The following is a 26,253-nucleotide window of genomic DNA, read 5'->3' as shown; positions in this document are numbered from 1 at the left end:
ATGCACGATAAAGAAACAGGTTCTGGAATGAGAATATAGCAAGTTTAGTTTAGTTTAGTTTTGAGATACTGCGCGCGGATTCAGGCCCTTCGGCCCACCGAGTCCACACTGACCAATCCCCGCAGACTAACACTATCCTACACACACCAGGGACAATTTTACATTTATACCAAGCAAATTGACCAACAAACCTTTGGAGTGTGGGGGGGAAACCAACGATCTCGGAGAAAACCCACGTGGGTCACAGGAAGAACGTACAAACTCCGTACAGACAGCACCCGTAGTCAGAATTGAACTAGATGTCATTGGCGCTGTAAAGGCAGCAAAGTCTTCAACACATGCACCACCTTGCCACTCTCGATCTACAAAACTTTATTTTATTTATATAGTTGAATAATTCATTGTAATGCTGAATTTGGTTGAGATGATTGGAGGGGTCAGTCCTCTTTGGAGCGCCATAAGGTTAGCTGGGGGGACTGGATAGAGGTCTTTAAAAATGATGAGATGGCATAGACAGATTTGACAGGGTGGAAAATCTAGCTTTTCCCCTTTGGATTCTGAGTAGGGCAAGATTGCACGATAAAACAAGGGGTTCTGACTTGAGAATTAGCAGGGACTGAAGTTTAGGGTTAAGATATGAGGGGGAATCTTCTTTACTCAGAGAGTGGTAGCGGCGTGGAATGAGCTTGCAGTGAAGGTGGTGGAGGCAGGTTCGTTTTTATCATTTAAAAATAAATTGGATAGTTATATGGTCGGGAAGGGAATGGAGGGTTATGGTCTGGGCGCAGGTATATGGGACTAGGGGAGGTTATGTGTTCGGCACGGACTAGAAGGGTCGAGATGGCCCGTTTCCGTGCTGTAATTGTTATATGGTTATTATATGGTTATACATGTAAATTATTCCAGCAGTATTCCTCTACACATTAAAGAATCTATAAATCTATAAATGTTGTCTGTCATTCATTTAAATCCAAGAGCTTTACACTCAATGAGCTGGCATATGCAAATATAGAATATGGAGAATTAGATTTACCCTAAAGTGGACTTTTCCCTTTAAATATGTTTAAATATCAGGTAAATTGAATGGTCAATGTCCCGTGAGTGACTAAGGAGCAGACACAAATTATGGAGCATACTTGGAGATCCTCGAGCATAATAATGGGTTTCTGTGCATGGTAAACTCCAAACTCCAAACAAGGAACTATATCCTGGTCATCAGCTGCTAGTTATGTTATTACACTAACAGAGATCGTTTTGCCCCTGGGCAGGAGTGCAAATGATTAACTTGTCCAGGCGGAGAGGCAGGGAGCTTCGGCAGATTTTAACACATGAATTTTGTTGCATGTCGCTTGTCAATGCCATAGTAAATGCCTACTATGTTCTGTGTGCTGAAGCAAAGCAAGAATTTCATTGTCCTATCAGGGACACATGACAATAAACTCACTTGAACTTGAATTTGTCAATTGCATAATATAAGACAGCTGGGAAGTCGTTTAGGACAGTGAAGGAGTGGTTAAGTTCCAAACTCTATCGCAATCCCTTGGTTTGCTTTCTGCCAAGGGAATTAAACATGATCCCCTGTTAGCCTTATAAATCCTTCAGTGTAAATAAAATGACACAGGTAGGTGGGATGAACTCGTTAGTAGAGTAAATAGATCTTCAGCTGTGTTGTGCATTGTACACATTCCTTTGGCAAAAGAAAACATCAAGAAGCAATTATGTAAAGTTAATGGGAGCTTCATTTAAATATCACCTTGTAGTGAATGTGCTTTGTTGCCATTTTGCAACATCAGTTCTGTAGAATATATGGGCTCTGCAAAGTTGTGCAGGGAGAATAGTTACTGCCTTACAGCGCCAGAGACCCGGGTCCGATCCTGACTATGGGTGCTGGCTTTAGAGAGCTTGCATGTTCTCACTGCGTAGTTTCTTTCAGGTACTCCAGTTTCCTCCCACATTCCAATGATGTGCAGGTTTGTAGGCTAAATATACAGGACAGTGCTAGTATATGGGTTGACCACTGGTTGCCGTGGACTCGGTTCTCTGTTTGGGGATGAGGTTGCCCTTCCACCACTTGACTTGATCCACACAAGCATTCCCATGGTAATCAGACACCACTGTCTCGTAAAGAACATGGACTGCTAGTTACACCATTGATATTGACAAGCAATTGCTTTGATCAACACTTGTGCAATGACGAAGGACACAAAGTGCAGGAGTAACTCGGCAGATCAGGCAGCATCCCTGGAGGGCATGCACAGGTGAACTTTCAGATCGAGTCTCACCCCTGGTCCACACTGCACATCCCGACCGTCACGAGGCTGAGAATTGCAGTGGTGCCAAAAGGCACAGAAAACCCATGTGGTCACAGGGACAACATACAAACTCCAGAAAAGACTCGCAAACGAAACTCAGGCAGTATTTGTAGTGACTATTTGCAATTCTCTCAAGGTCTCTCTATTAACACGCTGTTTCTCTATCTCAACAATTAGAAGCAGTTTTGCTTCTTTTTACCAGGGTGTTCTCCACAACAGTCAGCTGGGTTACACAATGGTGTATCATTTCTTCACACTCTTCCTTGCATTTTTTACTCCCATTTCCCACAAGGGACAAAGCAAGGACCCATGTGATAGACATGAGCAAACAAAAAACATCCAAAGGAACTCAGTGGGTTAAAAGTCACCTGTGGGGGAAAATGGACAGATGATGTTTCAGGCTGGGACCAGACTGATGGAATAGAAACATAGAAACATAGAAAATAGGTGCAGGAGTAGGCCATTCGATATGATCATGGCTGATCATCCAACTTAGTATCCCATCCCTGCCTTCTCTCTATACCTCCTGATCCCTTTAGCCACAAGGACCACATCTAACTCCCTCTTAAATATAGCAGGTGAAATGTGGACGAGTTTTCACCAACAAGATAGAAACCACTGATATTTATTTCTCACTCAATAGTTTTGTGACATAATAACAAATTGGCTGGGGAATTCCTGTATTTAAAAGGATATTGTATTCACAGACACAAAACCATGAAACTGAGTTAATCTGTTGTCTCTACAATACAATTTCCAGGTAATTTTCACTTTGCTTCAGATTTCTAACATTTCTGATTTTTTTTATTTACCTTCACTTAAAATGAAGCTGCAGTGTCATAATTGCCAGGTAGTGGCTGTAAATGCCACATTTTCCATTCAGACAGCTGTTCAACTCACAGGAGAGTGGAAAAGCATTTCCATCACAAACAAACAACAACAAAGCGAGCCAAGATTCATGAGCCATGTTATTCTTGCTCACCGATGCAAAAACGGAATTAACTCTGATATTGCATCAAAGTCCACTATTGTCAGTTACAGATAAAAGATGTGGGAAGATATCCGAGAACAATTGCACTTGTGGTCACAAAGAATTAAGAAATAGAAGAAAGTCTGTAGAAGATTACAGAATACAATGAAACCCATAAAAGTATGATACTATTATACGGGCAGATTATTTACAAGATAGATATGAGATTCTCAAGCTCTAGCAGAATTTGTAACCTAAAATAGTTCAAGGTTTAACTACTGTGTTTTAATATAATACTAGTGGAAAAGAGGCATCTACCAAGCACCATTATTTATGAGATGCAACACGTTACCACCCTTGGTAAGTGGTATTTTAAGGTGCAACGGAAGTACGTTATTGCTGTAGATGGGGTGATTACACACTGACTGGGTCACAGGTTATTAGTAATAAAATAATGGATTGAGTTGGAAATGATTAGAGGAGTAGCTACCAGCCACAGGCCCTGCTCGAACCTATTCATTATCACAGGATGCAGACTTTCTGACACATGGTTACACAGACATTGCAACTTGGCTCCTCACAATTGATAGCTAAGCAAGTTTGAAGGTTGTGTGGATAATTGATGTCCAGTAATCAAGACTAAATTGACCTCATGTTAAGACTGCAATAATAATAGGTGCAGGCATGATGAATTCATTCCGCAGCTGCCAACAGATATGGTCTCGTGAGGAGGATGTTGGCATGCATGCAGTAACCAGGTTCAAATATGTAGCTCGTATATTTATCTTGCGCTAGTCTGCACAATCCACTGCAGGTACAGAATCCAAAAGCAATCAAATTAATAGGGATTTCAAACATCCCTCAGTGGGAACCTTAGTAGAAAGTGCAGTTAAAGGAGGCATGACAGAGGAATCTCATGGAGTTGAGAAGCTGCCTGTGATTCAACATGTAGATATAGTGTAGTTACCCCCTCAACCGGGAGTGCCGGTGCCTCCTTAGCTGATGACCTGAACTCTCTCTATGCACAATTTGAGGCGGGCAATAACACCCCTAGTTCGCCGGCTAACACCAACATCGCCAACGCGCTGGCTAGCGAGGCTGGAGTGAGGCACACCGCTGGGGATGTGCACACATTCTCGGTGTCCGAGCATGACGTGAGGAGGGCTCTGACGTGTGTGAACACGTGGAAAGCGAGTACTAAAGTTCACCACAATATTCAACTTCTCCCTGGCCAAGACCATGGTCTCTACCTGCTTCAAGAGATCCACTATTGTCCCAGTACCTAAGAATGCCTCTCCAGCCTGCTTGAATGACTACCGACCGATGGCCCTCACCTCGGTGGTCATGAAATGCTTCGAGAGGTTGATCGAGAATCACATCTGCGCCTTCCTCCCTCGCACCATGGACCCGCTGCAGTTTGCATACCATCCGAACAGACCCATGGATGATCCAATCTCCCAGGTTCTGCACAACATTCTCTCTCACCTTGACAGCCAGAAGGGAGGCTACGTGAGGATGCTGTTCATTGATTTCAGTTCAGCTTTCAATATCATAGTCCCCACCAGACTGGCTGAGAAGCTGCTGGAACTGGGACTGAACACTCCCCTGTGTGCCTGGGTCCTGGACTTTCGCATCGCCAGACCCCAGGTGGTCAAGATGGGGAGACATACCTCCAACCTCCTGACCCTGAACTCAGGATCTCCCCAGGGTTGCGTCCTCAGCCCCTCAAATTTGCTGATGGCACATTGGTGGTGGGCCTGATCTCCGATAACGATGAGGCCTACCTGGAGGAGGTGGCTGATCTGGCACTCTGGGGTCAGATTAACAGCCTCCTCTTGAATGTCACACAAACTAAGGAGCTGATTGTGGACTTTAGAAGGGCACGACAACCAAGGATGTACACGCCACTGGGGATTAATGGGGCCACTGTGGATAGGGTGAGCAACTTTAAATACCTGGCAGTCCACATCATAGAGGATCTGACATGGACAACACACACTGCCGCACTGGTGAGTAAGGCAAGGCAGCGCCTTTACCACCTCAGGCAGCTGAGGAAATTCAGAGTCTCTCTGAGGATCCTTCAATCCTTCTACTCTGGGGCTGTAGAAAGTATCCTGACCAGAAACATCTCTGCCTGGTTTGGCAACAGCTCTGCCCAGGACAGGAAGGCTCTGCAGAGAGTAGTGCGTTTGGCTGAATGCACCACTGGAACTACACTCCCCCCCCCCCCCCCCCCCCCCCCCCCCCCCCCCCCCCCCCCCCCCCCCCCCCACCCCCCTCCTTGCAGGACCCTATACACCAGGAGGTGCAGATCCAGAGCCAGCAAGATCATGAAGGGCCCCTACCACCCCAGCAACGGATTGTTCCAGCTGCTAAGATCAGGCAAGCGCCTCCACTATCACGCTGTGAAAACAGAGAGGATGAGACAGGGTTTCTCTCCACAGGCCGTCAGGACTGTAAACTCTGATCTCACCAGGGCGTAAATAGTGTTGTGTCTTTTTTTTTTAATGTAAATACTGGTTCTGTTCTGTTGTTTTGCACAATCCCACAAGCATTGCCACTATCATTTCACTGTACATCTCGTATGTGTATGTAACAAATAAAGTTGACGACTTGACTTTTGCAATTATATTATATAGAAAAAGAATGCTATTAAAAACACATACACTATACAACAGCAGCTAACATCAACATCACAAATGTTTTTGAAAATCATCAAAAAACTACAGAAACTGGAATTCTGAAATAGAAATGAAAAATACTGGAAACACTCAACATGTTGGGCAGCAGTTGTGGAAAGTGAAACAGAGTTAATGTTTCAGGTCAAAGGCTCTTCTCAGTTTCTCTTTCCACAAATACTGCCAGACATACCGAGTTTTTCTCAGCAGTTTCTGTTTCCATTACAGCTTTTACAGCTTGTTTACCCCAATGACAAATAAACCAAATGACAATAAAATTCATTTCAAAATATGTTGAATCTTTAACTGTTCAGATAACAACGGGGAATGATCTTGTGATTGAACTATGCCATAGTCCGGCCCTTGTAAATGGTTTCAGAATTTTGTTGGAGGTAGTTGAGAAAGAGCATCTTGCTCCATAAAGCTATTTCTACGTGAGTTCTATGTGGGTTCAGTATGGTTTAAAGATACAGCATGGAAACAGGCCCTTCGGCCCATCGAGTCCACACTGACCATCGATCGTCTATTCACAATAGATCTATAATTAATTATCCCTCTTCTTCATCTGCTCCCTACACATTTGGGGAAATTTACAGAGGCCAATTAACCTACAAACCTGCACATCTTTGTGATGTGGGATGAAAGCGAAGTACCCAGAGAAAACCAACACAGTCAGAGGGAGAAGATGTCAACTCCATACAGTCAAGGTCAGGATCGCGTGTGAGGCAGCAGCTCTACCAGCTGTGCTACCCAGTAAAGTGAAGCAAACTTTATTCCATCGTAACCAGGGAAGAGAATCGGCCATCATTGCACTGACTGAAGGGAATGCTTGTCATGTTTGCACCAATCCTCTCCAGAGGTGCCAGGTGGGTGATCCATTTGTGCTTCTTGCTGAGTCTCACAGCAGTTGGACTTCTGGTAATTTAATTCACTTCTCTTGATATAAAGAAGCAACTGAGATACCGGTTTAGAACATCTCAACTGTGCTACTAAAAGATTATGCTTCAGAACAGGCACAGTGGCGCAGCGGTAAGCTGCTGCCTCTAACCACGTCTTCTCCGCATGCTCCGGTTTCCTTCCACAATTCAATGATGTGCAGGTTTGCAGATTGATTGGCTTCTGTAAATTGCCCTTATTTTGTACGTAGATGAATGTGGGATAAGCTGGAACTAGCGTGAATAGATGATTGAAGACTTGGTGGGCTGTATCTGTAAACTACACTAAACAGCCACCACCATCTAGATCTCTCTTTCCCCTGACTCTCAGTCTGAAGAAGGGTCTCGATCTGAAACATTACCTATTCCTTTTCTCTCGAGATGCTGCCCGACCCGTTGAGTTACTCTAGCTTTTTATATCTTCAGTTTAAACCAGCATCTGCAGTTCCTTCCTACACATTTTGTTTGCTCCGCTGATGAATCTCTTCAAGATATGCCAACATTGAAGAAGTTCTCCTCCTCTTTCCGACGAGAGTTCTGCAACATCTTCAACAGCTGCACCCCCTCCGTGATTCTCTATATCATCACCTATATCTCTTGTTTCCCTTTCCCCTGACTCTCGGTCTGAAGAAGATTCTCGACAGAAAACATTACCTATTCCTTTTCTCCAGAAATGTTGCCTGACCCGCTGAGTTACTCCAGCTTTTTGTGTCTTTAAACCGGCATCTCCAGATCCTTCATACACATCATCTGGCCAGGTTGTCGTTCACCTCATGAAGCATGAAATTTACCACCTGCACACTTCATCTGTCACTATTCACAGTTTGGTTTTTATATTATCAAAATAACATAATTTGTTCTGTTATATATTTTCTATATTGTCTTTTCAGAGAGAGAGAGAGAGAGAGAGAGAGAGAGAGAGAGAGAGAGAGAGAGAGAGAGAGAGAGAGAGAGACACACACACGCGGGTCCAAGCAGCAGGCGATGGATGGTCAGGCAAGAGTCGGCTGCTTGCCCCTCTTTCGGGCCTATGTCCGTGCACGTGTGTCCCTGGAGAGGGAACATGCGGTGCTCACGGGGACTTTGGAGGTATTCCGTGGGCGCTGGTCACCGCGTGGGGTTGAGAGTATTGTGAATAATGATTGTAATGTTGTACTATAATGACACGATATAATGTAAGTTCATTTTGTGTATGACTTGATCTGTTGTATTATTTGATGTGTTGAATAAAGTCTTTGAAAAAGAAAAAAAAAAGAGAGAGAGAGAGAGAGAGAGAGAGAGAGCGAGAGCGAGAGAGAGAGAGAGAGCGCAGAAACAGGCCCCTTGGCCCACCTGGGGCCCAACAAGTCCACACCAACCTAAGGTCCCCATTACATTAGCACACACTAGCGACAATTTACAATTTGTACCACAGCCAATTAACCTACAGACCTTGCGTCTTTGGAGGGTCCCTTGGTGGGTCAGTGAGTTCCCCAGTGTGTGGTTGGGGCCAGGGAACACACCAGTTTACAGTATTTGGGCATAAGCAGCTCTGTGTGAGTTTCAGGCACAACTGAGTGTGTCTCTCATCAAGCTGATAACCGTCCAGAGCAGATGGTGTTTGTCTCAGTGTGTGTCCTTGGGAACAGCTCTCAGAGCACAGAGCTCTTCTCCACACAGCTGTTTGGGATAAAGCTCGGCAACCACCCATTTGAGAAGGAAATGGACGATGGTCCTATCTCCCAGCAAGGCGGCAAGCAGTGGCAGTGCATGATGGATCCAGTAGAGAGGGCACCTCACCGCCAGGTTTGGTGCTTGCTTAAGGGCCCTGGTGATGAGGCTTTCCGCCAAATGAGTCTGACAGACTTCTACCATTAACTTTTCCCATAAAATTACAGACATACAGCACAGAAATAGGCCCCTCGCTCCCAACTTTTCCATGCTGACCAAGATGCCCCATCTAAGCTAGTCCCATTTGCCTGCATTTGGCCCATATCTCTCTTAAACATTCCCCTCCATGCACCCGTTCAAATGTCCTTTAAATTGTGTTATTGCATCTGCCTCAACTACTTCCTCTAGCTGCACGTTCCAAATATGTAAAAAAATTGCACTTCAGGTTCCTATTTCTCCTTTTCCTCTCTCACCTTAAACCAATGCCCTCAAATTTGTGATTCCCCTACCATGGGGAAAAGACTGTGCATTCACTCTGTCTATTCCTTTCGTGATTTTATACAGCTCTGTAAGATGACCCCTCAGTCTCCTGCTTTCCAAGGATTAAAGTCCTAGCTTGGCCAACCTCTTTCTGAAGCACAGGTTGGTAAATCCTGGCAAAATCATAAATCCTCTTTGCACTCTTTCCAGTTTAATGGCATCCTTCCCCGAGCAGGTGACCAAAACTGAAAGACCATCCTCACCAACAACCTGTACAACTGAAACATAACATCCCAACTTCTATACTCAAATCCTTTCCTGAAGGCCAGCATGCCAAAAGTGTTTTTTACCACTTTCAGCGAATAATATAGATCCATTCCTAGATCCCTCTGCTCTACAACACTCCCCAGGGTCCAACCATTCACGGTGATTGTCCTGCCTGGTTTGACTTCCCAAAAAGCAACATCTCACACTCATGAGTGGGTCCATTTGCCATTCTTTGACCCCCCCACTTGCCTAGCTGACCAAGGTCCCACTGTCATTCTTGGTAACCACCTTCACTGTCTACAATACCACCCATTTTAATGTAATTTCCAAACTTACTAATCATGCCTTTTACATAGGCTTTTGAGGCAGATTGCTGCTTGTTGGATTGCTACTCTAAAGGTATTTTTCTGCACATAATTTGTGATGAGGAGCAAGTAGGAAGGCATTGCCCAACTGAGTGGCGCAACCAAGCTATCATCAGGTCCATAGACACAAAATGCTGGAGTAACTCAGCGGGACAGGCAGCATCTCTGGAGAGAAGGAATGGGTGATGTTTCGGGTCGAGACCCTCTGAAAAAGGGTCTCGACCCAAAACGTCTCCCATTCCTTCCCTCCAGAGATGCTGCCTGTCCCGCTGAATCACTCCAGCATTTTGTGTCTATCTTCGATTTAAACCAGTATCTGCAGTTCTTTCCTATACACATCAGCAGATCCATCCTTTGCAATGCCAGGGGATGATAAAACAAATAGTCCTTGCCCTTTGTACATTGGGGTTCCACCCCTAACTCAATGAGGCTACACACGCAGGCAGCTATTAAGATGCCAGATATATCGTTCTTCCTTTCTCTGGAGATTTGTACGTTGCATCTCTGTGGAAATGAGTGACTCTCAATCTCCAGTTAAAGTGGAATAGGTCTCTGCTGCTGTGTAGGAGCTAGAATTGGGCCCCACCTTCATTAGTTACCCACTATAACACCACAAACACCTCACGTCTGATAACTACTGGGCTGACAGAAGTATTGTGTGCAGTTTTGGTCCCCTAATTTGAGGAAGGACATTCTTGCTATTGAGGAAGTGCAGCGTAGGTTCACAAGGTTAATTCCCGGGATGGCGGGACTGTCATATGCTGAGAGAATGGAACGGCTGGGCTTGTACACTCTGGAATTTAGAAAAAGAGAGGGGACCTTACTCTTCTTCTTGCATATGGCGTGCACAGCCCAAAGTTGTAGGACAACTTGTTCTATTTGATCTTATTTGATTGTGTACGCTGGGTTGATTGCATTTGTTGAAACAGGACAGACCACGTGAAGGTTACAATCTCCCACCCCGGGATCTTATTGAAACATATAAGATTATTAAGAGTTTGGACACGCTAGAGGCAGGAAACATGTTCCCCATGTTGGGGGAGTCCAGAACCAGGGGCCACAGTTTAAGAATAAGGGGTAAGGCATTTAGAACGGAGATGAGGAAACACTTTTTCACACAGAGAGTTGTGAGTCTGTGGAATTCTCTGCCTCAGAGGGCAGTGGAGGCCAGTTCTCTGGATACTTTCAAGAGAGAGCTAGATATGGCTCTTAAAGATAGCGGAGTCAGGGAATATGGAGAGAAGGCAGGAATGGGGTACTGATTGTGGATGATCAGCCATGATCACATTGAATGGCGGTGCTGACTCTAAGGGCCGAATGGCCTACTCCTGCACCTATTGTCTATTGAAACTTCTATATCATTTGTCCAGAGACATGGGTTCAATTTACTCAGAAGGTGGTGGGTATATGGTTCACTCTGAGGATGGTGGAACAAGTTGCCAGAAGACATAGTTGAGGCAAGTACAATAACAATATGTTAAAGGCACTTGGACAAGTACATGGACAGGCAAGGTTTAAATTGTTATGGACTGAATGCGGGCAAATGGGACTAGCTTTGATGGAGTATCTTGGTTGGCATGGACTAGTTGGGCTCAAGGACCTGAATCCATGCTAGATGACTCTACAGATTCAAGTTCATCATGCCATACCTGGAGTATGTAAATTATTTAAAATACATCTGGAATTAATAAAGTAGACCTAGTCCCAATATTAGTAACCAGAAGGCTACCTGACTGTTTTAAGAATTATTTTCAGTATAGGAAGCCTAACATCTTTACTGGTTCAGCTCCATGTAACATCAAATCCATTAATGAGATTGACTCTAAACTATCATCTCAGATTAATTGGGAATGGCCAATGGATGACGGCACTACCAGCGACATCACTCCTCGTGAGCAAATGCATGAACAAACCTTAGTGTTGCTACCACAATTCCATTGTTGGCTTCACCCTGGCTATCTGCTCCATCTAGTTCTTGTCCTGGCCCTATATTCCCAATATCTTCCACTTTCTGGTTAAGAGCCAAAGAATTCGTCAGATCATTTACCAAATAATATGGCCTCAGTTTTGCTGCAGCCCTCTCTGGTGCCCCGGATTGGTGCAGTGTCATTGCATATGGTCACCATTCTGTGGAGCGACAGTTGACCACGAATAAGGTGGCCTTGAGTTTAACATCTCTACTGCTGGGATCATTATTTTGTTATGCCCATATCCTTACAGGCAGACCTAGCAAAAGGCATCGAAGAAAACAGAGAACAAAGGGAAGCTTGCCCAACTGCAAATGAAGGTCTCATAGCCTGCAGGTACACACAAAAGGGAGAGAGGTAAAATATCAAAAAACGGAGATCCATCTAATTGCATAATGTAAATTACAAGATCATCACCGGTTGAGTCAATTCTGCGATGGAGCTAGTAATCCACTTGGATCAGAACCGCACTCTACCCAGCAACATAATCTCTGTCCGTCTTCTGCTACTCAGTTGCCTTTGTATGGGACAGCGATGGGCATTTACTTGGTCAGCTTGAACCAGGAGAAGGTCTTTGACCTTACAGCATAGGGAAACATGATGGGCATAAGGTTTGAGTGAGGAATCAAAATCCAACGTGACTGCTCTAAATAGTCAATAGTTGTGCAGCTCTAGTTAATGTGTGAGAATTTCAAAGCTTCCCGTTGAAATCTGAATAATATGTGAAATTAATTGTGTCCAAGTGCCATATGTGCTAGGCTGTGAGCTTAATCACACACAATGCAACAGGTACATAGTAGTTGCTAGTTTAGTTGCTCAGCAGTTCTAGACTTGGGTCAAATGTTTGGATTGTGAAAAGGGGAACTTGGTTGTTCTCATTTGTACATTTCAACCATGGAAATGAATTATTTTAAGGTATACGACCTCAGCACAATGTGCTTGAAGTGGTTTGCTTCCAATTAGGGAAATGGAAGTTACTGTTGGAAGATAAGCTCTTTCTTTCTGTCTCTAACAATGCAATTCCTGTTCTGATTCGTTATTTTTAATTGATTTTGCATTTTTGAATCAGTATGGAAATAAGTGGCTGTATCGATTGTGCATGTCAATGCATCAATCTCAATTCTAACTGCAGAATTTTTAAAACTTCAAATTCAAAAATGTTCATCTCATCTGTGTGCACTCTGCAAATAGAAACTGAATTGCTCCTCAATAACTTTGCATAACCAGTACAGGGTGGTTAAACCTGACCTATTCATTTTTATTCAGCCTGCTTCATTGATTCCATTGAGATCAACTAGCATGCTCCTGAGACGAACGCTATCTGCAGCAGGTATCTCAAGACACTGGGAAGATACCACTAATGCTGCCTCTGCAAGATTCTCCAAATTCAGTGGAAGAATAAGGCAGTATAATGTCAGTATCGTATCCATGGAGAGGATACTGACAGGGCCTGAACACAAGCGTCAGGCCAACTACCCATGTGTTAAGGCCCTGGCTACTCCACAGAATCCACTGGGCAGGCCACATCATTTACACTCCCAACACCATACCCCTGAGACTGACACCCTTTTCTGAGAACTGTACAAAGAAAAACCATGGTACCCTAGATAGATATTTGATCCAAAATGTTCAGGTAAAGAACCTCTGCAGTTTGTTTGCGCAAATGCTAAGCTGATTAATGCATTTACATCTGCTTTTTCCTCACGATTATTCCAAATACAAATGGAAGAAATCAACCATTTTATTTGCAGAACCTCAACGATCACGATGAAAATCTTTCTTGATTTATGAAGCTTTATTCCAAAACTATTCAGTTACAAGCAGTTTCGGACATCAGGAAAGCTGAAGCTAAAAATAAACAAAACCTTTTTCTATCGTAGTTTTCTAATTTAAACTTGACACAAGGAAAATTTACTCCAAAATGTAACAATTTCTTGGCATTTTAATAAAAGGCTCGAACAAAACTCTGATTATTAATAACCACTTTATGCTATTTGCACTTTATCAGTTTATTTATTCATGTGTGTATATATTTATATCATGGTATATGGACACATGTATCTGTTTTGTAGTAAATGCCTACTATTTTCTGTGTGCTTAAGCAATGCAAGAATTTCATTGTCCTATACAGGGAAACATGACAATAAACTCACTTGAACATGAACTTGAACTTGAACTTGAACTTGAAAAGTGCAGTTTGAGAGAAAATCTTCCATGTTTGCAAATTTTTATGAATTTGCAGGAGAACATTTAAAGTTAAAACAGCAAACTATTTAATATTTGGCAGGAAAGTTAGGATTAGAATTCAGAAAAATTAGAAATTAGACAGGAACAATGTACACAGTGTACACAGAGACTCATCGGCAGTCACTTGAAACGAGTATGACTGTCCTCTCCTCTCCATAGGGTTGTCTACTTGTGGGTCTGCAGATGTCTCTACATGCCGATCCCCGATCCACACACCTTGGTGCAATGTGGGCAGTGGAGACTGGCGGTGATTGGTAGTTGACGAGGCCCCTTCTCTCTCTCCTTACGGGGCTGCCGCTTTGTCTCTGCAACACGGCGTAGTTCCTTTTCATGACGTGCAGCTCCTTCCTGCACGGATTTCCTCCAGGAGCGCCTGTCCAGTGCAATGTGCTTCCAGTTGCTCGATGTGATGTGGAATTTCTTCAGACTGTTCTTGATGTTGTCCTTGAAGCATTTCTTTGGCCCGCCGGGGGCTCGCCAACCTTCCTTCAGTTGAGAGTACAGGATTTGTTTAGGGAGACGTGTGTTGGACATGCGGATGACATGGCCAGTCCATCGAAGTTGGTGCTGCATTATTGTGGCGGTGATGCTGGTCATGTTGGCTTCTTTGATGGTATTGTTCCAGGGCTCTCAGGTGCCTGCTGTAGGTGGCCCATGACTCGGCTCCATACAACAGGGTGGGGAGGACATTGGCTCTGTAGACCAGCAGTTTTGTTTGAGCCTTTAGGTCTCGGTCTTCAAAGACTCTTTTCCTGAGTCTGGCGTAGGCTCCGCTGGCACAACCCAGGCAATGGTTGACCTCAGAGTCGATGTCAGCTTTTGAGGAAAGAATGCTGCCAAGGTAGGGGAAGTGGTCAACATTTTCAAGAGTGGTGTCGTCCACTTTTATAGTGGGCTGGGTAGACGGCTGGTTGGGCGGAGGTTGATGTACGACCTGGGTCTTCTTGATGTTTAAAGCTAGGCCCATGGCTCTGTATGCCTTGGCAAAGGCATTCAGGATGCCCTGGAGGTCTTCGGCAGAGTGTGCTGCAATGGCGCAGTCGTCCGCATACTAAATTTCCATGATGGCCGTGTTACTGACTTTGCTCTTGGCCTTCAACCTATTAAGGTTGAAGAGCCCACCGTCAGTTCTGTAGAGGATTGGGATCCCCTGTGGCAGCTCTTCACCAATGAGGTGAAGTAAGGCAGCAAAGAAAATGACAAACAAGGTGGGTGTGATGATGCATCCCTGTTTGACCCCCGTTTCCACAGTGAAGGGCTCGGACTCAGAGCCACAGTTGCTGAGCACTGTGACCGACATGCGATCGATGCAAACAATGGAGCTACTGTGTACACGGAGACTATATAGATAGATACAGTAGATGTAAACTCTTAAAGTGTGTTTAAACATATAGATTAAGTGTGGCTCCATGGAATAAATTATTATGTATGTATGTTTGTCAAATGTAATTGAGGTGTACGGAAAATGGGATTTTGTGTTATTTTTAGTCTTTATAGTAGAAAGAATGCCATTAAAAGAACCATTCCTTCTTTAGTTACACGTTGTACTACATGAAAGCATGTGATCTGGAGACTTTATGGAGCATCTGGAAATGCTGATGAGGCCAATATCCCTCCTTTGTGGTGTGGCTGTAGAATAACCCTGTAATTCTAGACCAAGGCGAGCCATTCAGTAGCTTTGCATGGAAAACCGCAGAATCTGATTGCACTGGCCAAACTGCATCATTTCCGATCAGTTATTATGTACAGTATATAAAGGAGCCCCTGAGCAAACCGCTTCCCTGAGTACAAGAGCATTTCTGCTTTATTCGAGGAGGAAGGTCACACGAAGGTTAAGGTAAAAAATCAAAAATGTATAATATAGAAAATATTTAACTTTACTTTGTTGGTGGGGTAAAAGAGTATATTGTAAACTCAAGGTTACAACAGTATTAAACCCTGATTGCTGTAAGTACTGAACGATGTCATTACATGGCAACATGTTGACTGACGTATGTGAACAGTTTCTTTTTACTTGATTCATTTTTTTCCACTTATAATAATAATAATAATAATAATAACTTTATTTATAAAGCGCTTTTAGGCAACTTTATGTTGTATTGTAATTGCACTCAATATTAATAATTAGGCAACAAATAAAAACAACATATCTAGCAAGTTACACGGAAAATAATTTAGGTGTGAGGAGTCGAGGATGCAGGAGTCAGAGAGTTTTTTTTTATTTATAACTGAGAGCTTTGCTCAGGAGAGTATGTCAAACATTGAAATGCTGGGGTGACAGTGTTTTAAAGGGATTCATTTTTGGACTGGAAAGTAAAGAGATTTTGTGGGGTTCTGTTGTGACCACATCAATATGGTTAGAAATGAGAAGTGGGAAAGGGAATAACATGCACAGTGTGGATGTAACGCCACCTACTAAAGCTGTGATGTGATCTACATACAGTCTGAGAAATGTGTAGGAACAATAGGGAATATTGTTTGATGATTTCATCTGTTGCTAAAATCGAGCATGAAAATGCACATGCTCAGGGATTAATATGTTATAGAATGCATCCAGTTCTGCTTCTTAATTGATTGGTAATAGACTTACAGTAAAGTAATTGTCTCTGATGTTAGTTTCCAGGAAATGAAATTGAGTAAAAGTGCAGGATTAGAAAAATGGGAAGTTCTGAGAAAATGCAAAGATTCTGCCTCATGTTAACTGTATGGAAGACTTATAGCCCTGTCCCATGGTACGAGTTCATTCCAAGAGCTCTCCCGAGTTTAAAAAAAAATCAAACTCGTGGTAAGCACGGAGAATGAACAAGCGGGTACGTCAGAGCTCGGGGACGTCTTTTAGCGGCTTGTAACGCTAACGGCAGGTACTCGGGAAGACTCGCAGCAGGTAAGCTCGGAAAGACTCGTGAAGATTTTTCAACATGTTAAATAATGTCCACGAATGCCCCGCGTACCGACAAGCGGCCATTACCGAGTTTGAATCAGGGCAAACTCGGGAGAGCTCTTGGAATGAACTCGTACCGTGGGACAGGGCCATTAACGGACAAGTTGGCAATTCACACAATCTTAAGGCTGCTTCAAAGAATGGAGATCTGTGTACGCCTGAAAGAAATGGAAGAGTTAATGAAGAAAAAGCAACTTGCAAATGCATCACAAGGATTCAAGATTCAATATTCAAGATTCAAGAGAGTTTATTGTCATGTGTCCCAGATAGGACAATGAAATTCTTGCTTTGCTTCAGCACAACAGAATATAGTAGGCATGAATACAGAACAGATCAGTGTGGCTATATATCATTATATATATATATATATACATGAATAAATAAACAGATAAAGTGCAATTAAACAGATAATGGTCTATTAATGTTCAGAGTTTTGTTTGAATTGAGTTTAATAGCCTGATGGCTGTGGGGAAGTAGCTATGTCTGAACCTGGACGGTGCTGTCTTCAGGCTCCTGTACCTTCTACCTGAAGGTAGTGGGGAGATGAGTGTGTGGCCAGGATGGTGTGGATCCTTGATGATGCTGCCAGCCTTTTTGAGACAGCGACTGCGGTAGATCCTCTCGATGGTAGGGAGGTCAGAACCGATGATGGACTGGGCAGTGTTTACTACTTTTTTTAAGTCTTTCCCGCTCCTGGGCGCTCAAGTTGCCGAACCAAACCATGATGCAACCAGTCAGCATGCTCTCTACTGTGCACCTCTAGAAGTTAGAGAATGCTCCTTGACATACCGACTCTCCGTAATCTTCTCAGTAAGTAGAGGTACTGATGTGCTTTCTTTATAATTGCACCAGTGTTCAGGGTCACCATCTCTGGAAATTGTAACTAAGGCAACATCAATAGGTGCAACACGATCACACTACCTGTTTCATAAGGTATCTAATGAAAAGCTTGTTGGAAACTCTCAAATATTTGGTGGAAGAAAAATGTTGCAATTTAATTAGAACAATGGAAAATCATTGGAAACCAAAAGATCAGCATGTTAGGTTGGATTAAGATGGATGTATCTCCCAGTGGGCAGTGCTGGGCCCATCTTTCCTCCTGGTACACAGAGATTATTTGTGCATGATATTTTTGATTAGAAATTAAGGGCATCAATTTAACCTCACAAGGTCAGATATCAGGGGAGAATTAAGTAGTTAACTTGGCAGAGTGGTGGATGGGCAATGGAACACCTCTCCAAAAGCAGGCCCAGAATTTAAATAATTTTAATGCATAATTTCCAGAGACTTTCTCAAGCTGTCAAGAAAGCAAAGCAAGCCACGTCATTGTTGTGCATTCTTCTTCATGAAAGAAGCTATAGGCTACATTAACGAGATGATGCAATGAACTCACACATTCTCCAACAAGCCTTATGGATGCTTTGGCAAAGATATAGTTTAATCTGATTTATGTTTTCTGAATGCAATTAGACCTTATAAACTTATGACCATAATTTTCTTGTATAAACAATGGAGTAAATTTTCACGGTTACACCAACCTCGCATTTTTTGAGGGAAAGCATGTGGCCAATCACCGCAGCTATTTTCTTTCTTGGTAGTTTATGGGAAATTTTCATTTTATTTAACCGCTTAAAAACAGGAAAGGGATGGGATAAAATCTTGTATGACCACTAAGTAACATGCAAATGCAAGAATCGGTGCTCCCCATCAGTATGGCGCTGCAGTTAGCTGCAGTTAATTCACAACCAGCTTGTTATTTGGTCAATAGAGAATAGACAATAGACAATAGGTGCAGGAGCAGGTCATTCGGCCCTTCGAGCCAGTACCGCCATTCACTGTGATCATGGCTGATCATCCACAATCAGTACCCTGTTCCTGCCTTCTCCCCATATCCCTTGACTCCACTATCTTTAAGAGCTCTATCGAACTCTTCTCTTGAAAGCATCCAGAGAATTGGCCTTCACTGCCTTCTGAGGCAGAGACTTCCACAGATTCACAACTCTCTGAGTGAAAACGTTTTTCCTCATTTCTGTTCTAAATGGCCTACTCCTTAATATTAAACTGTGGCCCCTGGTTCTGGACCACCCCAACATTGGGAACATGTTTCCTGCCTCAAGCATGTCCATTCCCTTAATAATCTTGTATGTTTCAATAAGAATCCCTTTCATCCTTCTAAATTCCAGTGTATACAAGCCCAGCTGCTCCTATCAACATATGACAGTCCCTCCATCCCGGGAATTAACCTGGTGAACCTATGCTGCACTCACTCAATGCCAGGAATGTCTTTCCCTTAAATTTGGAGACCAAAACTACACACAATGCTCCAGGTGTGGGCTCACTAGGATCCTGTACAACTGCAGAAGGACTTCTCTGCTCTTCTACTTAAAAGGCCTGCCCCATTGGCGATTTTTTCGGCAACTGCCAGCGTCATTGGCTGATGTATCAGGACGCCAAAAGATTTTGAACATTTTAAAATCCAACAGCGACAAAAAAAATGATGCAACAGTTGAGGAGATACGGCCGTCAATACATCGTCACGCCGCGTTACGCCGCGTCACGCCATATCACGCCGTGACTTTTTCGGTGACCTGATACGTCAGTCAACGATGCCGACAGTCGCCGAAAAAAATCGCCAAGTGGGACAGGCCCTTAACTTCTCTTGTTATGAAGTCCAACATGCCATTAGCTGTCTTCACTGCATGCTTACTTTCAGTGACTGATGAACAAGGACCCCCAGATCATGTTGTACTTCCCCTTTTCCCAATAATCTGCCTTCCTGTTCTTGGCACCAAAGTAGATAATCTCACATTTATCCACATTACACTGCATCTGCCATGCATCTGCCCACTCACCCAACCTGTCCAAGTCACCCTGCATCCTCATAGCATCCTACTCACAGTTCACACTGCCATCCAGCTTTGTGTCATCTGCAAATTTGCTAATGCTACTTTTTATCCCTTTATCTAAATTATTCATTTATATTGTAAATAGCTGCGGTCCCAACAACGAGCCTTGCAGTACCCCACTAGTCACTGCCTGCCATTAATCCCTTCTCTTTGTTTCCTGTCTGCCAACCAATTTTCTATCCGTGTCAGCACTCTACCCCCAATACCATGTGTTCTAATTTTGCACACTAATAGTAAGATTAAATGAGAACTTACCAGTTTGAAGTTTGATCTGTATTTTATGAGGAGTTACAATGAGGGATTACGTGAAGATCCCGTCCAGCACGCATGCGCGACATACTTCAAAGCAGCGGTGGGGATTCACAGAAAACACAATAATTGAAATAAACATAGTAAAGATAAGGAGAACTAAGATACCAATTGATCTCTGTAATTGAGGGTGGGAGCGGAGGGCACGTAATCCCTCATCGTAACTGCTCATAAAATACAGATCAAACTTCAAACTGGTAAGTTCTTGTTTAATCTTACTATTTTACTTCGGAGTCACGTGAGTGACTACGTGAAGATTTTAAAGCTCTGTGATTTCAAACCGTGTAACAGCCCATACTTCACTCGCTGCCGAAGTCATACAAGGGAGGAAGTATGTTATCGTAATCAAACATGAATCTGTTTGAAAAACAACAATGGTATTATTTGAAAATAATAACATAGAAATTAATGCTCCCCTGGGCTTAAATTATATATTTTTTGCAGCGTCTAAAATTCTCTCTGCAAATGAAAAACAGGTTTTATACTGGCTTGTTGTAGAATGTTTGAAAAGTTCTTTCCATGGACCACCCCGCTGTTACCAGGATAGGTCCAATGGCACATCCATACTGTTAGCCGCCGGCGTGCATGTTGCTCTGGTGGAGTGAGATGTGTAAATATTGGTATCAACTCCAGCAGCTCCCAATACCTGTTTGAGCCATCTAGAGATGGTTTGACTCGGTACCCTGACCCAGTGGCTTTTTTGTGGCTGACCCACCCGTTGCTTCTTGTCTCCCTCGGGAATTAGGTTGTGTTGATACATTGTAGAAGGTGAGTCATGACAAATAACGGTGGTCAGGAGGGTACTCCCAGAATTCCATAATGAGTCCTGAAGTTCCTGGTCTACTCTGTTTTACCAGCTCCTGAATGATGAATGTTATTTGGTCTGATGTTTCGACCATATTTTCCAGTCTGAGTAGGTAAAAGGACTGGACCCTTATGCTAAGACTAAGCCATCAGCATGGCCATATACAGGGTAGCTGTTTTCAGAGTAAGGGATCTGGCTGGTGGCCATCCCTTAGGTATGTCAGGACAACGCTGACATCCCAGATCTAGGTATATAGGTCTAGGGGTTTTGAATAGAAGGTACCTCTCATTAATTTGGCCAACAGTGGACGAGACCCTATGGCCTGGTTCCCTTGGTGCCTGTCTTAGATAGGCTGACAGTGCACTTCTAGCACATTTGATGGTGCTATAGTTCAGACCTTCATCAGACCACCACTGATGTCAGGCTAACTGGTCTATAATACCCTGTTTTCTCTCTCCCGCTTTTCTTAAAAAGTGGGATGTTGGTGCCTTGCATCAGTTCTGGGAACCTGATTGATGATAATTCCCACCGTTGATTGGATTGGATGCTGCAGTAGAATCCCATTTAGCTCCTCTCATGCTCCCTCTCAAAATGATCTTAAATAGGTGATGTCAAGGCCTGCAATAGCAAATATGATAGGCCTACAGGCTCCCCACATGCAGCCTGTCCCATGTGTAGAGCCATACAGCATGGAACCTGGCCCTTTGGCCCATCTTGTTCACGTTGTCCAAGTTACCCCATCTAAGGTAGTCCCATTTGCCTTCATTTGGCCCATATCCTGTCTTATCCTGTCCACGTACTTATACAAGGGTATTTCAAATACTGTTAAAAACTACCTCCTCTGGCAGATTGTTTCACAAGTGGAAAAGGTTGCCTTTTCAACTTAAACCTACAAACTGTACATTTTTGTAGTAAAATTGTGTGTGTTTTTTTTGAGCTGCTTTAACTATCTCAAGCGACAGGTGAAAGTCTTTATCACCTCTATCTTGAGGTGAGAGTACTCCTTCTGGTCCCATAAAACAGTCATGTCTATGTGAACTGCTCCTCCACCACTTGCCTGCTTCTCCCCTTTCCTGGATTATCAACTGACTCATTCAGCAGATTCCCAATGATTTTGTTGTTTCCCATGGAAGGTTTGAAAATTGGCCTGTGTGTGTAACTCACAACTTTTATGCAAATGAGGGCCATTATTCTCAGACCTGTGGGAACAAAACAAGTCGGCAAGCCGATATCTGATCACATGCCACTCTGATTCACTCAAAATGCTTGAGTAAATCCAGCATTATGTGTTTATCTTCAGTGTAAATCAGCATCTGCAGTTCTTTCCTACACATTCTACAATACAATGCAATACAATACAATACGGTTTATTTGTCACATTGCACATAAAGTGCAAGTGAAATGAATATGTCAGCAGCGGTACAATGATAAAGAACACACACAAAAACACAATAAAAATTTAACATAAACATCCACCACAGCATTCATCACTGTGATGGAAGGCACACAATTTGGCCAGTCCTCCTCCAATTTCCCCCGTGGTCGGGACCTCAACCCTCCGCAGCCGTTGCTGCGGGCGTCCAGATGGTAAAAGGACAAGGTACAAGTCCAGGTAAGTCCAGGATCGGCTCTTCCCCACCGGAGACCGCGGCTTTAAGTTGGTGTAGGCCGCAGGCCGGCGGTCGAGATTTAAAGTTTAAAGTTCCCGCCGCGCCGCGCCGCAGCCAGAAGCACCGCAGACCGCAGGGCCGGCGGTCGAAGCTCCCCTCCAGGGGTGATGGTAAGTCGCCACCGCGCCCGCGGTAGAAGTTGGCCGCGGGCCGGCAGTGATGGCTTCTTCTTCCCCCGGGTCCCCCATGAGGGATCCCGGGCTGTAGACGCCGCGCCAGCTGGAGCTGTGCAGACCGCGCGCGGCTTCAGGCTGCCGGCTGCCCCGGGCCAGCGAAACGGAGCGCTCCCCTCCAGCGAGCCCCAGCGAGGGCTCACCCGCTCCACGCCGAGAGTCCACGCTGCGCCCGCCGCTGAAGCCCCGGGCGCGTCTCCGGGAAAGGCCGCGCCGATCCTTGCTGTTAGGCCACGGGGGAGGCGACCTGGAAAAAGTCGCCTCTCCATGGAGGAGGCGACCAAAGCGGTTTCCCCCTCCCCCCCCCACACCACCCCCCACACAAGACACACAAAGAAACACAAAAAAACATACTTTAAAACATAATTAAAAATTTTTAAAAAGTTGAAAAAACTAATGGGCTGCTGACAGGGCTGTCGCCATTGCAGCGCCCCCATTGATTCACTCATTAAGGTCAGTAATGATATTTCTCAGGAATATTGTTTAGAAACTACAGAATTACTTGCAATGAGGATAAAGTATGGAGATTGTTGTTTCCAGCTGTATCTGAATGCCTCATAAGTTTGAAATGTATATATTTCTTCCTTTTTATTATCTTACTTTTTGAAAATGAGAGACTGAGTGAATTAGTTTTGATTTGTGGCCATCTTAGTTGGGTCTCCAGTTGATTATACTGCTGTTGTCTATTAGCTGAATTGTTAATGATTACTATGTGCTCTGCGTTGTAATTATAACAAATGCATGATGTTTAGCTTTGAGTGCTTGAAGGAATGTCTAACCACAGACTGAAACTATCTCAGTGATAACCAGAACATGACGATCCTGTCTCAAAAGAAACCGAGATATATCTAACAGTTTGATCGATTCAAGATCTGGCCAGTGCTACTGCTTTTTTCTGCCTCTCCCCAGCAAAGGTCATAAGTTCTTTGCTGTTGGACAGATAAACTCCATATAAGCCTAAGATCTTCCCAGAGATTTGTATCTTAATTCCAAACAACTTCACTGCTTCTCAGCTCTCGAATGCTGCAGCAAAGCTGCAGAACAAACCGAAAGATAACTTTGCAGATTTTAACCGAAGAAACAATAAATGAAGTTTTGAAAATGGAAACAAAGTGCTGAAGTAATTTAGTAGGTCAGGCACCATCTCTGGAGAAGAAGGATGGGTGATGTTTCCGGTCTTCAATCCCAACCCAAAATATCACCCATCCTTTTTCTCCAGAGATGCTGCCTAACCCTCTGAGTTATTCCAGTTCTTTGTATCTATCGTTGGTATAAACCAGCATCTGCAGTTCCTTTCTACAAACGAAGTTTGGATCTGTAATACCAATTGTACTTTTTTTTACTGTGAAAATTACATGTGTGCAATCCACAGTTCCTCAAGTTCATTCCCACCACAGCTCTCGAGGGAATGGGCTGGAAGACTGTCTGAATGTACCTGATCATGGCTGCTGTTAGCTGCATCAGGGGGGCTTTGGATTGGATACCACTTCCATTTGTCTCTTATGGAGATATCATGATAATGGGGACAGGGAGTGGTTTTGCTGTGAGTTGTGACCTCAACCAGTCAAGGGTCCAGTGTAATGTTAGAGGCTAGAGGGTGAAAGGTGAGGTATACACTTTAATGATGGCAAGGTGGCAGCAACCGTGACTATTCTGGCCAGGAAATTGTCCTCGCCTGCTGAAAGTTTTCAGCTCTAATGTTTCAGGATTTGTCACCTTTTATAAAGGCTTACAAAGGCTGCTTGGAAACCATTTGATATATTTCTGGGATGGGGATGCGATGTTCTCGCAAGATGGAAATTTCAAAGTCCAGAGGGCATAGGTTTAAGGTAAGAGGGACAAAGATTAAAGGAGTTGTGCGGGGCACGACTTTTTGCACAGAGAGGGGCGGGTGCCTGGAATGCGCTGCCAAGAATGGTTGTGAAGGCAGATAGAATGGTGGGATTTGTGACTTGTAGGTAGGCATATGGATATGCAGGGAATGGAGTGATATGTATCATGTGCAAGCAGTGGAGGTTATTTTAACTTAGCATTATATTTGACAATAGGTGAAGGAGTAGGCCATTCAGCCCTTCAATCACAGTGATCATGGCTGATCATCACATTCAGTACCCTGGTCCTGCCTTCTCACCATATCCCCTGACATTGTGGGCTGAAGGGCCTGTTCCTGTGCTGTACAGTTCAATTTTTGATGATCTACCAGTGTAATTGGTCCCATAGCAGCTGGGAAAATAGTTGGAGGCATTGTCAAGATGTGCAACTTGTAGCATAGGAGATGGGAAGATGTGGCCAGTGGTGGGATCCCATTGGAGGTGGCGAAAATGGCGGAGGATTAACTTTTCTTTGTGACGGCTGGTAGGGTGGAAGGTGAGGACAAGGGGGACTCTGTTCTTGTTACGAGTGGAGGGATGGGGAGTGAGAGCTGAGCTACGGGATAAACAGGAGACCCTGGTGAGAGCCTCATCTATAGTCGAACAGGGGAAGAACCCCCGTTCCCTAAAGAATGAGGACATCTCCGATGCCCCCATCCCAATTGGATGTCCTTTCTGAGTTTACTCCATGCTATGGCAGGATCTGTGCTAATGGGTAAATACTTACTTTAAATTCATTGACATGATTTGGTCATCACTGTTGAGACCATCATTTTTTGCCTGTTCCTAATCACCTTCGATCAGTGGTGAGCATCTTCTTCCAATGCCGTAGCCCTTCTGGTGAAGGGTACTCTTGGTGTGTTGTTTGGGAAGGAGTTCCAGGATTTAGACCCAGTGACAATGAAGGACCAGTGATATATTTCCAGGTCAGTGTAATACAGGACCCACTGTATGGATCTGCTGCCCTGATATATTTTGTGGTTGGGCTTGTGGTTTGGGAGGTGCATTTAAAGTAGTGTTAATGATTAACTGCGATGCACATTATAGATGTACACACTGTGCACTGGGCGTTGTGGGAATACATATTTAGGATGTTTGATGGGCTGCTAATCCACAAGGCTGCTTGCTTTGCTGTGGATTTATTGAGCTTCTTGAGAATCAGTGTTCTACTCATCCAGGCAGGTGGGGAGCATTGAATCATGCTTCTGATTTCTATTTTGTAGATGATTTAAACTTTGTGGGGTGCTAGGAGGTGTCATTCACTAGATGATGCCCAACTGATGACCTGTAATCATGAGATTTTTGTGGCTGGTCCAATTAAATTTCACTCAGCCACGGCTTGAAGACTCACAGTTCACTCAGTCACTGCTTGTGGACTCACAGTTCAGTCACTCACACAGTTCAGTCACTCACAGCTTGTGGTGTGGGGGGCAGCGGGTGGTGTGGGGGGGAAGAGGTGGTGTGGAGGTAGGAGGGGGTGTGGGGGGTGTGGAGGGGTGTGTGTAGACTTAGTGGCTCCCGGCCCCAGCTCCGACAGCACTCACCGGCTCCAGGCTCACTCACCAGCTCTCGTCCCCGGCTGCACACATCGGTACCCGGGTCTTCGTCGTGGTTGCCGCCCTCGCTCGCAGAGCCCAGCCCCTCATTCGCAGTCCACTTCAGCTTTATTCTCTCCACCGGACAGCGGGTGCTGGAAGGGGCATTACG

The 26,253-nt window shown here is 44.1% G+C and overlaps 1 protein-coding gene across 1 annotated transcript in view; it reads left to right on the top strand.

Moving 5' to 3' along the window:
* Positions 1 to 15,489: 15,489 nt before the first annotated feature.
* The window catches only part of anxa3a (annexin A3a), a 66,584-nt gene continuing 55,820 nt past the window's right edge, over positions 15,490 to 26,253 (top strand). Inside the window, 1 exon segment of the mRNA XM_055640289.1 lies at positions 15,490 to 15,708. The gene's annotated coding sequence lies outside the window, so the exon portion shown is untranslated.

This window comes from Leucoraja erinacea, chromosome 1 (assembly GCF_028641065.1).
Source record: "Leucoraja erinacea ecotype New England chromosome 1, Leri_hhj_1, whole genome shotgun sequence".
Lineage (NCBI taxonomy): Eukaryota > Metazoa > Chordata > Chondrichthyes > Rajiformes > Rajidae > Leucoraja > Leucoraja erinaceus.
This window is presented reverse-complemented; position numbering and strand designations above follow the sequence as displayed.